This window comes from Sciurus carolinensis (genome assembly GCF_902686445.1).
Source record: "Sciurus carolinensis chromosome 14 unlocalized genomic scaffold, mSciCar1.2 scaffold_124_arrow_ctg1, whole genome shotgun sequence".
In the NCBI taxonomy this organism is placed as follows: domain Eukaryota; kingdom Metazoa; phylum Chordata; class Mammalia; order Rodentia; family Sciuridae; genus Sciurus; species Sciurus carolinensis.
In genome coordinates this window covers 2,175,163-2,190,043 of record NW_025920109.1, presented here as the reverse complement: position 1 = coordinate 2,190,043, position 14,881 = coordinate 2,175,163, and the positions used below count along the sequence as shown (strand labels likewise).

Here is a 14,881-nt window from a genome sequence, read left to right as displayed (position 1 = left end):
TAAGAAAATCTCAAAAAAAGCAAAGGAGGAATGATTTATCTGATAAGTGAATGATACATAATAGGTGGTGGGACAGAAGCAAGAATGGAGGAAGGATGGATTTTATAGAAAACAAGAGGGGTGGAAGGGGTGAGAGAAGGAAAAATAATATATCAAGCAAACATCATTTCCCTAGGTATATGTATGAATGCACAAATTGTATGACTCTGCTTCATGTAAAACCAGAGAAATAAATTTTACCCCTTTTGTGTATAATCAATCAAAATGAATAAATTATTTAAAAATTGCCGGGGTCCAGCCCTAGCAGGAGTCCATGGGTTCCACACCAGTAAACGGGGCACGGGGAGACAGCGTCAGCGATGGATGGAGAATGAAAGACACAGACTCTAGTTCTGGTGCAATCAATCCCACTTTATTCTGGGGAAGGCTGGGTTTATATACATTTTTCTTCAGGCTATAATGGCAGTCTTGTGGTTAATATTAAAGAAGTTTTCAAAGCATAGGCAGAAATTGTTTTTAACAAGGAACAGAAAATTATGAGAAAACAGTAACCTTACAGATTATCCTTACCTATTCACAATTGTTTTAAGAATATCTAACTACATCGGTGAACTAATACAATATTTACTTCCTTAATATCTAAACTCTATGTGACCTAAGAATATTCTTATTATTCTCACGGTTAAAACAATAGACAAGTAATCTCATGTGACTGTATCTACTAGGTCAATCTGGTTAATATCTGAATTGCTGAGTTAAGGGGTACAGTAGGGCAGCAGTCCCAATTGTAATTGTGTACCAACGTTTATTATAGGGGTGACATATTCTTTGTAGGAAGGAAGGAATGTTATGAAACCTTATTCTTATACCTCACCACCACACATGAACAAAACCATTGTTAAAATTTAACCAGCCTGTTGAAGACAAAGGCAGATCTACAACTATTTTCTCCAGAGGCTTTCAGGGACTCATTGTACGGTTGCAAAATTATTTTTAATTTTGTTAGTGGTAAAGACCCATTGTTTTTCAGATTGTAGGTAATATTTTCTGGAATTTTTGTTGTATTCCCTTCATCCCCTTAAGCAATCTGTTCAGACTGAAATGAGTAATATATTATCAGAGAAAACACCATGCTTTGGAGCAAAACATCTGGCAATTCCTTTTAGGATGAGCCTTTGCAATCATCCTCCAGAGGATCTTTGTCAAGCACTGGATGGAATTCCAGACCCCCCCGCCAAAAATATTAAAAGATAATGATGAACTTTTAAAAAGCAAACAAAAGGTATAAAATCATTCTGTGACACTCTACCACTATTTGAATATATAGCAAGTATTTAAACACAGCATACAAAAAATAGGCAGTCACATTTATGTTTATAACAACACAATTCAAAATTGCCAACCTATGGAATCAAATTAGTTGCCCTTCAATAGATGAGTTGATAAAGAAAGTCTGGTATATACGTACAATGGTATATTATTCAATCATAAAAATGAATGGAACTATGGCATTTGATGATTAATATGTGCTTCAATAGACTATTATTCTATGTGAAATAGCACAGACATGAAGCCAAAGTTCAAATGTTTCTTTGGATATGGAAAATCTATTTTTAAAAAGTGGAAAAATGGAGAGGCAAAGAAAAAAAGTAGGTGAAAAATCTCATGAAAATAGAAAAAAATATTGGACCATATTAAGGTCAACGAGAGAGAAAAGTGATGAGATAATGTAAAAACATTAGAATGAATGTGACTTAACTTTCTCTTATACATATATAAATGCATGAAATTGAATCTCCCTATCATATATATCCACAAAAGTTATTTAAAAATATATAGGTAAATACCAGAAAGCTCAGAAAAAGAATACAGGACAAGGTAAATTAGTTGGAGGAAGGGAGGAAAAAAGTAGTAGAGGAAACTGGATTAGAGTAAATTATAGTCCAATTTCTAAACTGCCAAAATGAATTCTAATGTGATGTATAAAAAATAGAACCACTAAAATAATGTTTTTCTGAAGGAATGATGAACCCAACCATTATGTATCACTATTTTGCTCTAATTCAAAATAAGAAAAGGAAGTTAAACACTGAGTTAAAATACAAAGCATAGAAATAACAACTTAGATTATAGTAAAAGGAAGTCACAAATATAACATATTTGTTGGATGGAGTTTCACATTAAGCTCTGAGCTTCCTAGAATACATGGAAAAATAGAAAACATTTAAATTCATATGGTGTAAATGCAAATTTTCTGATAGTAACATTGGCACTGGTGATTGTCAATATTTAATAATATTTGCAAAAATCACTTGCATGAGTTTCATAACTTTTTGCTATTATTTTGCATTTTTATTGAGGCTTTTTATTTTGTGACAGACTTACATAATGCAAGTTATTTAACTTATTACTTTTTTTAGCTTTTCTAAATATAATTTAAAACTATTTTTTACCAGTACAATATATTAATTTTACAAAGGTAAAATTTTATCAGCTGTTAAAGCATTTTGCAAAAACCACACATTGTACTTCAGCTTTATTGCACAATATCTATAAGAAAATATTAGTTTTTAAATTAGAAAACATAAAAATGCTTTCAATATAGAAGAGATAATCTGATTTTAAAGACAATACTCTATAAGAATGTCTACTCAGAAAATAACAAACTTTCACAGGATACCAAGCTGGACAGATGCTTCGGCAAATCTGGTACAAAGCTCTGCTTAAAACCAGTCCAAGATACTTAATCCAAACTCTATCATCATTCTTCATTAAAAATCTAGACACCACTCAAGGTGGTTTCTTATACTTAAAAAAAGTTGAGGAATTTTTCAAATGTGAGCATTCTGAACATCTCTTACACATCAAAAACAATACTTCCAACTTAATAGTCATTTGCAGGATTTTTTTTTTCTTCATGCAGATTATTTCTGACTGTTTTTAATGACTACTGATGACCCATTTTAATTTATGCTGATTGAAAACATAAGTTAAATACATTTTTAAAACCTCATCCTTTACAAAATCAGTTTATAAATTTGCATCATAAAAATTAGTGTCGAAACCATCCAGATGGCCTTCATTTCATTTATATGGTTGTATATTAGTTGGTTTTCCCAGAGTTGGAGTGGCAGATGTCCCACTTTTCTATGTGGTGTAATCAGTAAATAAAACCAAGCACTAAGCTGGAACCCCAAGACAGGTTAGTTAATAAGACTGTGTGATGGATTTTAGTGGGATAGAACCCTGAACCTATACAGCAATGTGGCTGTTAAAATACTGACAGCAAACTTTGGTGTGAACTTAATTCACCTCAAAAAATAAACATAATCTGGAGATCCAAAAGAAAAATGATTCACATATTCATTATTTGATGGGACTGTGTGTGTCACAAATGAGGAAAAAATTCTCATTTATTGGAGCAAGTACTCACCAAATAGATAGATGTATCAACTACACATCTTTTCCTATTAAAGCACATTGATTTGATCTCAAGTGTTTTCAAGTGTATGCTTTTGTGGCCTAGGAAATTACCTTTTGGAACTTATGGCCTGCATAAGCTAAGTCAAACATGATGTTACATTTTTATGTAGAGAAAAGAATTATTAAAATAGTGGTTATGCACTGACAAATTTGTTGTATGTACACAATTATCAAAACCCCAGATGCTTATAAAAAGTTTGCATTATTTAGAACTTGTTCCTTAGGAATCAAAGCAGTTTGCTTTTGTGAAACTGCATTTTTTAGAACTGCTCAAAGCACCTCATCTAGATGAGTGTTTTAAAATATATATATATATATATATATATATATATATATATATATAAAGTCTACGATGAAACTTCAAACATCACATATTTCACCTTTTATGGGCTCTTTATCATGTATCCCTTCCTTAAAGTCCTTCAGAATAAAATAAAAATAAACTCTCACATTCCATTAGAAAAAAATGGAAACATTCACGGTCTGAAATTTTTCTAGATTCCCCCAAATCTTGGTACTATGTGCAATTTCCTCACATACAGGTTTTGAGGAAACCCCTGCCTGATCATCTATCATGGAATAGTTGGCTAATGGACATGCCATAGAAAATTTACAAAATAGTAGTAAACAGATTAAAATCTATCCACAAAATAAAAATATTCTATGACTTCAATTTAAATACATATCTGCAAGCTAAAAGAAGGTTTTCTTGTTTTTCAAAAGTGCTAATTATTACATTTACAAGTCTCTTCAACACATCATCCAATTCTTTAAAAAAAACTAAACCACCTTGCTTTAGGCACACTGCTCAATGAGTTTCTAAGAAGCAGAGGGAAAATAAATCACTTGTCAATTAATCCAGCTTCCTTAATTTTACTGAAGCAGAATTTCTCCAGGATATTGGCACATTTGTAGTATTCACTCTCAGGGGGGTGTACTCTTTGCAATTGGTAAAGACTCGCTGTAACTCTGCCATGGATAATTTCTTAGACACATAGTACCTATTCTTTAGACATTCACTCATGGTTTTCAGATCCATGGGGAACCTTATAACTTCATAATATCCTGGAGCTTCTGTTCTCTTCACAGGTTCCATGAAGGGCTAAGCGCTTTGATGGCTCTTCACCTACTGGAGGATGCTCTTGAGCGTGATGTACAGTTGGTCAGGGTCTTTGGGCTCTTTACTTTTCTCTTTTCCACTTGGTTTCCAGTCTGTCTCTCTAATTCCAGGAATGCGTTCTTTAGGAATCTGTCGAACTCCGTCTTTAAAACATGAAAGTCCAGGGTAGACTTTATAAATCTGGGCCTGTTTTCGTTCTATTAGCTTTTTAATTATCTCCTTCTGCTTTTTAATAATGGCAGAAAATTCTGTGTATGGAATTCGGGGATTTAGTTCACATCCCATCAAAGTGGAACCTTCGTAATCCTTGGTATAGCCCACGTATTTGGTTTTAGGTATTTTACTTTCTTTGGAGAAACCCTGTTTCTTGAAGTATCCGATTGCATATTCATCTGCATATGTGAGGAAGTTCAGGATGTCATGTTTTATATGATATTCTTTCAAATGATTCATCAGGTGTGTTCCATAGACCTTGACTAGCTCATTTGAGGTTACAGCACAGAAAACAATCTCTCTGAATCCTTGGGATGGGAACATATGGAAACACATACCACCACATGGCCATCTTTAATTAAAGCAAGGGTTTTGTGTTTCCAGTCAAAGACAAGCTGTGAGATATATTCTTTTGGCATTCAGGGCAGTTGATGGGAGAACACGTTTTGTAAGCCAACCAGCCACATCAGGATCTTCTTGTTTGGTTTCTGGTTCATGGAATTGCGAATCACATGAAATTCAATTACACCCCTCTGTTCTTCTAGCCTTGCTGCCTCGTCCGTGGCTGAATGTGCTGACAGAAAATTGGTCTCTGGTCCAAGCATTGCTGCAGGGTCTGTGATGGTAGACATGACCTCATTGATCAATTCCATAGGAATATCCCCCATAACTCGGGGTCTCTTGACCTCCTCCAGAACGTGAGAGTCATTAATTTTCCTCTTTTCTCCTGGGTTTGGCTCAAGCCCAGAAGAGGCTTTGCAAGCAGGATTGGTGCTCCCTCCATTTGGCTGCTCAAGGGATGATGAGTTTGAATTGTATGAAACTGTCCCAGCCACAGGAGGTGGATTGATAACTGTTTGGATTCCTAGCTGGCTGGTTCTGGAGGAGGTTGAGAGAAAATTCTGATCCCAGATGGGAGAGTTTTGACTATAAACTTCTTCCTCTAACATGGACAGAAACTTTGGGAAATGGGTGAGGATTAGAGTTCGTTTCTCAAGAGGCAGTTTGTCTTTTTCCTATCTTGCTTGTTCCAGGAGCTGTCACCTCATGACAGTGAAGACTGAGCGAAGCAATGTTCTCTCGAACACCTGGGTGGTTTCATACCGAGGTAGACTGTCACAGAACTGTGGCACATTGCAGTAACACAGCCACCTTGTGTAGTTCTCTTTGTAGCCAGAAATATCATCGTTGGGAGATTGCAGTCTTCACGGAAATGGAGCCTCCAGATGCCAATAGTTGTTGCGGTTTAGAAACATTTTGGCCAACTCAACAATTGTTTGCCTTTCTTTTGATGGTAGGTGTCTAAATTTGTACTGTACAAAGTTATTCACACCCTGCTCAATACTAGGTTTTTCAAATGGAGGCTTCTTTTCCAAAGAGCTTTCAACCACAGGTTTTCCTCTTTGTAAAATAGATTTTCTCAAGAGCTTGAAGAGATAGAAATAAACTTTTTTGGTATCTGCATCTTCTTCCTTGTGGACGCAGGTAAAGAGATATTCCACATCCAACACTATTCCCAGGAGTATGTTCATTTCTTCCTCTGACACATTCTCCAGGTGGGAAACATGAGCAGCTAGGGCATGGCTACAACTCCAGCAGGATTCCGTTAGACTGACAATGATTTGCTGCAGATCGGCTCTGGGGGGAGCGGGAGAGGGGTTGGGGTTTTTCCAGCCATTACTTTTACAGGATTCCTAGGCCTTGCAGGCGGAGTACACTCCGAGTTTCTTCAGTTTCTTGGCCCCGGGGGCGGAGCGCAGCTAAGCTTTCTTCACCGCGATTCGGGCCCAGCCACCGCCTCCCGGTCCTTCGGCCGTGCCCGCTGCAGCCACTGCCCTCGCGGGACCGCAGGCGCCCGAGTCCCCAGCGGCGGCAGCGGCGGCGGCACAGGGGGAGCCCTGCAGCGGCGCGGGCGGCAGCGCTGCAGGCAGAGGGGGCAGCGCCCCGGGCCGGCCCATGCCCCGGCTCCCGCCCCGCAGCCTCCCTGACCGGCCCGCCAGCCTCGGACATGCCGCCCCAAAGCTCCGCAGGAGGCGCGAGTGTCAGGTGCCACCGCCTCCAGTGTCTCCCGCTTGGGTTCTGGTCGTCGGGAGCGCGAGACGCTCCCCCACGCCCTCCCGCACCCTGCGCCCACCTCCCTCTCTGCCCCTGCCTGCCCCCGCGCGCTGCTCACCCGCACGCCCGCTCTGGCCGAGGCCCTCGCGCTGAGGGTGGCGGCGGCGGTTGCTCCCCGAGGAGGGAAGGGACTAGCGGCTCCGCTGCCGCCGCCGCCTACGCCGCCACTGCACACGCCCTCCCCAGGTCCTCCTCCCAGTGTCTCTGCTCTGTGTCCTGGCCACCGACATGTTCCTCGTGGCTGCGGACCGGCGGTGCGCGCGGGGCGGGTGCCCAACTTATTACATTTATGAGAAAAAATATTACTATTTACCATCCATGCACCCAATGAAAAAAGAAATTCAAAAACAAAATAACTGGACTTTGAACAAGCAAGCTTGTTGCCTTAAGTGCCTCACTGTCTCTAAGTGCCTCACACTGTTTTTGTGAGTTGGCTGTGTTGCCTTGATACTGGAGAAAATAGTACTTATAAGGATGATAGTTTGACAATAATAAGATAGAAAAATTATCCAATATTCTGTGAGTTATAGTGATATTTTAATGCACTTTTTTTTACTTTGAGACATTTTGCCTTTGATTTCAAGTATAATTTGGAGTGTAAATTTTATTTCGATTTTTAAAGTCAAACTTGAGATTTCCTCAGGTTTCAAATAATATTAATTTCTTTAGGAAAAACTTACATATAATTGAAAAAATATCCAGGGTACTTCTATGTAGCCATTGCCTAACTTCACCAATATAATCCTAGATATAATACCTGTGAAGAACAACAAAAGGAACAAAATGGTATCTTCACTGATCATTTTCTATGTCAAAGTACATGATCACATGACTCCAGATTTCTGGGTCTGCAATGGGCATACCACCATAATGTAACAAAATGGCACAGGACATTTTTTCACTACTCAAGAACCAGATATTGGTAGAATCCAGGGACAAATTAAAATCCAACTCCATTCTACCAGTGACCTCACTTTATCAACCCCTTTCTAACTGCTTACTGTTAACACTCTCTTTTTCATTCTAGTTATAATTTCAATAAATGGATTATTCCATAGTTATTTTACAGTTTCCATAGTCCTTTATTCTCATCTTTGAATGATGCTACATTGCCTGATGAATGAGCTTTTCAGGGAACATTCTGAGACCCACACCATAATAGTCAACAATCTTGTAGAACATTATTCCATTTCTTGAATATTTTTGTTGTTATTCTTAAAATCATATGCTAATTAGTTAATGCTGACATTTTGTCTTGTGTTAATAAGAGGACAGGAAAACACTTTACTTGTCAGCACACTTCTACTGACTTGAAACATCAGAAAATTTGGAATTTTATAACATATTCTATAGCAAAGTGCTTACAAAAGAAGGCATTTGAAAGAACTTGCTAAGTTATTCAAAAGCATCCAAATACTTTCCCAGATTTATATCATTTTAGCCATTAAAATAATATAGTGATTTTGTATCACTGCTACATAATAAGTTGAAACTCAAAATTAAAAAAAAAAAACTATGAGGGGGGTTTCGAGATGGTGGACTAGAGGGTGGCTGCATTTCATGTTGCTCCAGGACTCAGGATTCAAAAAAGGAGATATTGAGAGACTCGGTACCAACTCAAACTGCCGGGTGAGTCTCTCCCATTGGGGAGGGGTCCCGGATGGGGCGGTAGTCCCGGAACACAGAGAACTTTGTGAAGTAGAGTTGCCTGGTGAGACACCCCTCCCCCTGCTGGAGCAGTGAACTTGGACAACTGGGAGTTTTGCAGAGGAGGCCGCTCAGCACACCGCTTGGTTTCAGAGCAACCCACCGGGGCTCCAGTGGCTGCCCAGAGGAAGAGCTGCACAGTGAGCTATTTGAACTCAGAGCAACCTCGTGAACAATGGGGGGGGCTGACCTGAGGAGGAGGAGGTGCCCAGTGAGTTGCTTGGTCTCCAAGCGACCACACAGAACACCAGGTGGCTGCCTGGAAGAAGAGGCATGCGGCGGGTCGCTGGGGTTCAGAGCATCTGTACGAGGCTCTGGGTGGATGCTCAGAGGAGGGGCCACATAGCCAGGTGATTAGGTGCAAAACAGGGTCCCTGGACCTAGGCGACTTCTCGGTGGAAGGGCTGCACAGAGATAAGCTGAGGGGTGGAGTGAAGGTTCCAGGACTGCAGGCAGCTTCTCTGAGGAGGGACAGCCTATGGAGACTTGTCTGCGAAGGGCAAGGCTCCCAGGCTCAGGAGGTAGGTCTTGGCCCCTGGGAACATTGCCTAGGAAGGCTGCCCTGCCCAGGTGGTAGTTGTGGATTGACAGGAACCTGCAGGAGGGGAACTGACCAGAGAGACCTCCCCACCGGGTGAGTCTTCCCCACCGGGTGAGGTTTTCCCTCAAGGACAGTAAAATCAGAGACACAGGCCTTGCCTCAGCCCAAAGACTAGTTCCCCTTTGGTTGACCATTGGTCAACAAGTGGAGGCACCTCTGCCACTAGAAGGGAATATACCCCACCTGAAGGCCAACACACCTAGAAAGGCAACTTCCTTGTGGAGCACCGCATTATCAACTTCCTCCAAGACTTCAGGCTACTGAACGCTAGAGGGGATATACTAGAAATCTTCAGGGACATTATAAGTCCATAGAGGAAATCTGCCACATCTCAGCAATCCACTGATACCTGAACAATATGAGGAATAAAGGGAGAGAATGACTCAAACAAATCTAGATGTTACATCAATAAAATCCAATGACAGCATGGCAGAAGAAATGAGAGAAAGGGAGTTCAGAATGTACATAATTAACATGATAAGAGAAGCAAACGATGAAATGAAAGAGAAACACAGGCATTGAATGATCACACCAAAGACAGTTAAAAGAGCAAACACAGGAAGCAAAAGATCACTTCAATAAAGAGTTAAAGATATTGAAAAAAAAAACCAAACAGAAATCCTTGAAATGAAGGAAACAATAAAACAAATTAAGAACTCCATAGAAACATAACCAATAGGATAGAACACCTGGAAGACAGAACCTCAGATATTGAAGACAAAATATTCAACCAAAAACAAAGTTGAACAAACAGAGAAGATGGTAAGAAATCATGAACAGAATCTCTAAGAACTTTGGGATATCATGAAAAGGCCAAATTTAAGAATTATTGAGATTGAGGAAAGCTTAGAGAAACAAACCAAAGGAATGAACAATCTATTCAATGAAATAATATCAGAAAATTTCCCAAATCTGAAGAATGAAATGGAAAATCAACTTCAAGAGGCTTATAGGACTCCAAATACACAAAATTACAACAGACCCACACCAAGGCACATTATATTGAAAATACCTAACATACAAAATAAAGACAGAATTTTAAAGGCTGTGAGAGAAAAGAACCAAATTCATTCAGGGGGAAACCAATACAGATATCAGCAGATTTTTCAATCCAGACCCTTCAAGCTAGAAGGGTCTGGAACAACATTTTTCAAGCCCTGAAAGAAAATGGATGCCAACCAAGAATCTCATACCCAGCAAAACTTACCTTCAAATTTGACGATGAAATAAAATCCTTCCATGATAAACAAAAGCTAAAAGAATTTACAAAAAGAAAGCCAGCATTACCGAACATTCTTAGCAAAATATTCCATGAGGAAGAGATAAAAAACAAAAAAGAAAATCAGCAAAGGGACGAATAATCCTGAAGGAATTGTCAAATAAAGGAGGAACCATGTCATGTCAAAAAAAATTAATTAATTAAATTTAAAAAATGAACCAAGTGACCAGGAATTCAAATCATATCTCCATAATAACCCTGAATGTTAATGGCCTGAATTCATCAATCAAAAGACATAGACTGGCAGATTGGATTAAAAAGAAAGATCCAACAATATGTTGCCTGCAAGAGACTCACCTCATGGAAAGTGATACCCATAGACTAAAGGTGAAAGGATGGGGAAAAACATACCATGCACATGTACTCAGCAAAAAAGCTGGAGTATCCATCCTCATTTCAGATAATGTGGACTTCAAGCCAAAGTTAGTCAGAAGGGATAAAGAAGGACATTTCATACTACTTAAGGGAACCATAAATCAGGAAGACATAACAATCATAAACATCTATGCCCCAAACAGTGGCTCATCCATGTATGCCAAACAAATCCTTCTCAATTTCAGAGATCAAATAGACCATAACACAATAATACTAGGTGATTTTAACACGCTTCTCTCAACACTGAACAGATCTTCCAAACAAAAATTGAAGAAAGAAATTATAGATCTCAATAATGCAATCAATAATTTAGACATAACAGATATTTATAAAATATACCATCCAACCAAGAGCGAATACACTTTCTTCTCAGCAGCACATGGATACTTCTCTAAAATAGATCATATATTATGCCACAAAGCTAATGTTAGCAAATACAAGAAGATAGAGACACTACCTTGTATTCTATCAGATCATAATGGATTGAAATTAGAAATAAATGAAAGAGTAAAAAACAGAAACTACTCCAACCCCTGGAGATTAAACAATATGCTATTATATGATGAATGGATAACAGAAGATATTAGGAAGGAAATTAAAAAATTCTTAGAGGTCAATGAGATCAAAGAAATATCACATCAAAATCTCTGGGACACTATGAAAGCAGTACTTACAGGAAAATTTATTTCATGGAGTGGATTCAATAAAAGAAGTAAAACTCAACAAATAAATGACCTAACACTACAGCTCAAAGCCCTAGAAAAAGAAGAGCCTACCAACACCAAAAGTAGTAGAAGACAGGAAATAGTTAAACTCAGAGCCGAAATCAACGAAATTGAAACAAAAGAAACAATACAAAAAATTGACAAAATAAATAGTTGGTGCTTTGAAAAAATAAACAAAATTGATAAACCTTGAGCCACAATAACAAACAGAAGAAGAGAAGACCCAAATTTCTAAAATTCAGAATGAACAAGGAAAAACACAACAGACACGATCGAAATACAAAACATAATTAGAAGCTATTTTGAAACTCTATACTCCAACAAAATAGAGAATTTTGAAGACATCAACAGGTTTCTAGAGACATATGAATTGCCTAAACTGAATGAGGAGGACATACACAATATAAATAGACCAATTTCAAGTAATGAAATAGAAGAAATCATCAAAAGCCTACCAAAAAAAATAAAACGTCCAGGACCAGATGGGTTCTCAGCTGAGTTCTACAAAACTTTTAAAGAAAAGCTCATTCCAATACTTCTCAAAGTATTCCACAAAATAGAAGAGGAGGAAACCCTCCCAAACACATCCTATGAAGTCAATATTACTGTGATACCTAAACCAGACAGACACATGAAGGAAAGAAAATTTCAGACCAATATCCTTAATGAACATCGACGCAAAAATTCTCAACAAAATTTTAGCAAATCGCATACAAAAACATATTAAAAAGATAGTGCACCATGATCAAGTGGGTTTCATCCCAGGGATGCAAGGTTGGTTCAACATCAGGAAATCAATAAATGTAATTCACCATATCAATAGACTTAAAGTCAAGAATCACATGATTATTTCAATAGATGCAGAAAAAGCATTTGATAAAATACAGCACCTCTTCATGCTCAAAACACTAGAAAAAATAGGGATAGTGGGAACATTCCTTAACACTGTAAAGGCCATCTATGCTAAGCCCATGGCTAATATCATTCTAAATGGTGAAAAACTGAAAGCATTCCCCGTAAAAACTGGAACAAGGCAGGGATGCCCCCATTCACCTCTTGTATTCAACATTGTCCTTGAAGCTCTAGCCAGAGCAATTAGACAAAACACAGAAATTAAAGGGATATGAATAGGAAAAGAAGAACTCAAACTATCCGTATTTGCTGATGATATGATTGTATACTTAGAGGAACCAGGACATTCCACCAGAAAACTTTTAGAACTCATAAGTGAATTCAGTAAAGTCCTGGGATATAAGTTCAATGCACATAAATCTAATGCATTTTTATACATAATTGATGAATCTTTGGAAAGAGAAATTAGGAAAACTACTTCATTCACAATAACATCAAAAAAAATAAAATACTTGGGAATCAATCTCACAAAAGAGGTGAAAGACCTCCATAATGAGAACTACAGAACACTAAAGAAAGAAATTAAAGAAAACCTTAGAAGATGGAAAGATCTCCCATGTTCTTGGATCAGAAGAATTAATATTGTCAAAATGCCCATACTGCCAAAAGTGCTATACAGATTCAATGCAATTCCAATTAAAACCCCAATGATGTACCTTACAGAAATAGAGCAAGTAATTATGAAATTCATCTGGAAGAATAAGAAACCCAGAATAGCTAAAGCAAACATTAGCAGAAAGAGTGAAGCAGGGTGTATCGCAATACCAGATCTTCAACTCTACTACAAAAAAATAGTAACAAAAACAACATGGTATTGGTACCAAAATAGACAGGTAGATCAGTGGTACAGAATAGAGGACACGGACACAAACCCAAATAAATACAATTTTCTCATACTATATAAAGGCGCCAAAAATATGCAATGGAGAAAAGATATCCTCTTTAACAAATGGTGCTGGGAAAATTGAAAATCCATATGCAACAGAATTAAACTAAATCCATATCTCTCACCATGCATGAAACTAAATTCAAAATGGATTAAGGACCTCAGAATCAGACCAGAGACCCTGTAGATTATAGAAGGAAAAGTAGGTCCAGATCTTTAACATGTCATCTTAGGACCAGACTTCCTCAACAGGACTCCCATAGCACATGAAATAAGAGCAAGAACCGATAACTGGGATAGATTCAAACTAAAAAGCTTTCTCTCAGCAAAGGAAACTATCAGCAATGTGAAGAAAGAGCCTATAGAATGAGAAAAAATCTTTGCCAATCACATTTCAGATAGAGCACTAATCTCCAGAATCTATAAAGAACTCAAAAAACTCTACACCAAGAATGCAAATAATCCAATCAACAAATGGGCTAAGGAAATGAATAGACACTTCACAGAAGAAGATCTACAAGCAATCAACAAACATATGGAAAAATGTTCAACATCTCTAGTAATAAGAGAAATGCAGATCAAAACCACCCTAAGATTCCATCTCACCCAATTAGAATGGCAATTATCAAGAACACAAGCAACAAAAGGTGTTGGTGAGGGTGTGGGGAGAAAGGTACACTCATACATTGCTGGTGGGGCTGCAAATTAGTGCAGCCACTTTGGAAAGCAGTGTGGAGATTCCTTAGAAAACTTGGAATTGAACCACCATTTGACCCAGCTCTCCCACTCCTTGGCCTATACCCAAAGGACTTAAAATCAGCATATTACAGAGATACAGCCACATCAATGTTCATAGCTGCTCAGTTCACAATAGCCAGATTGTGGAACCAACCTAGATGTCCTTCAATTGATTAATCGATAAAGAAACTGTGGTATATATATACAATGGAATATTACTCAGCCATAAAGAATGATAAAATTATGGCATTTGCAGGCAAATGTATGAAATTGGAGAATATCATGCTATGTGAAGTAAGCCAATCTCAAAAATACAAAGGACAAATTATATTGCTAATAAGTGGATGATGACACATAATGGGGGTGGGAGTTTTAAGTGTTAGGGTTAGAGTTAGGGTTAGGGAGTGGGGAAGAATGGAGGAAGGAAGGACTGTATAGAGGGAAAAGAGTGGTGGTAGGGGTGTGGCGAAGGGAAAAAATAGCAGAATGAATCAAACAACATTACCCTATGTAAATTTATGATTACACAAATGGTATGCCTTTACGCCATGTACAAATAGAGAAACAACATGAACAACATGTATCCCATTTGTTTATAATAAAAAAGATTTTAAAAAACTATGAAATTGTAAATGATTTCAGAGTTTTCTATGTGAACATCGAAATTCTCATCATGAGATAAATGTTTTCCCAAAGAAATAGCAAATCTATCCCAATATGTAAATAG

The 14,881-nt window shown here is 38.0% G+C and overlaps 1 protein-coding gene and 1 pseudogene across 1 annotated transcript in view; both read right to left on the bottom strand.

Annotated features, from left to right (window-relative positions):
• The window catches only part of LOC124973324 (zinc finger protein 260-like), a 154,201-nt gene that overhangs the window by 44,708 nt on the left and 94,612 nt on the right, over positions 1-14,881 (bottom strand).
• On the bottom strand, positions 4,094-6,826 carry LOC124973327 (histone acetyltransferase KAT2B-like; annotated as a pseudogene).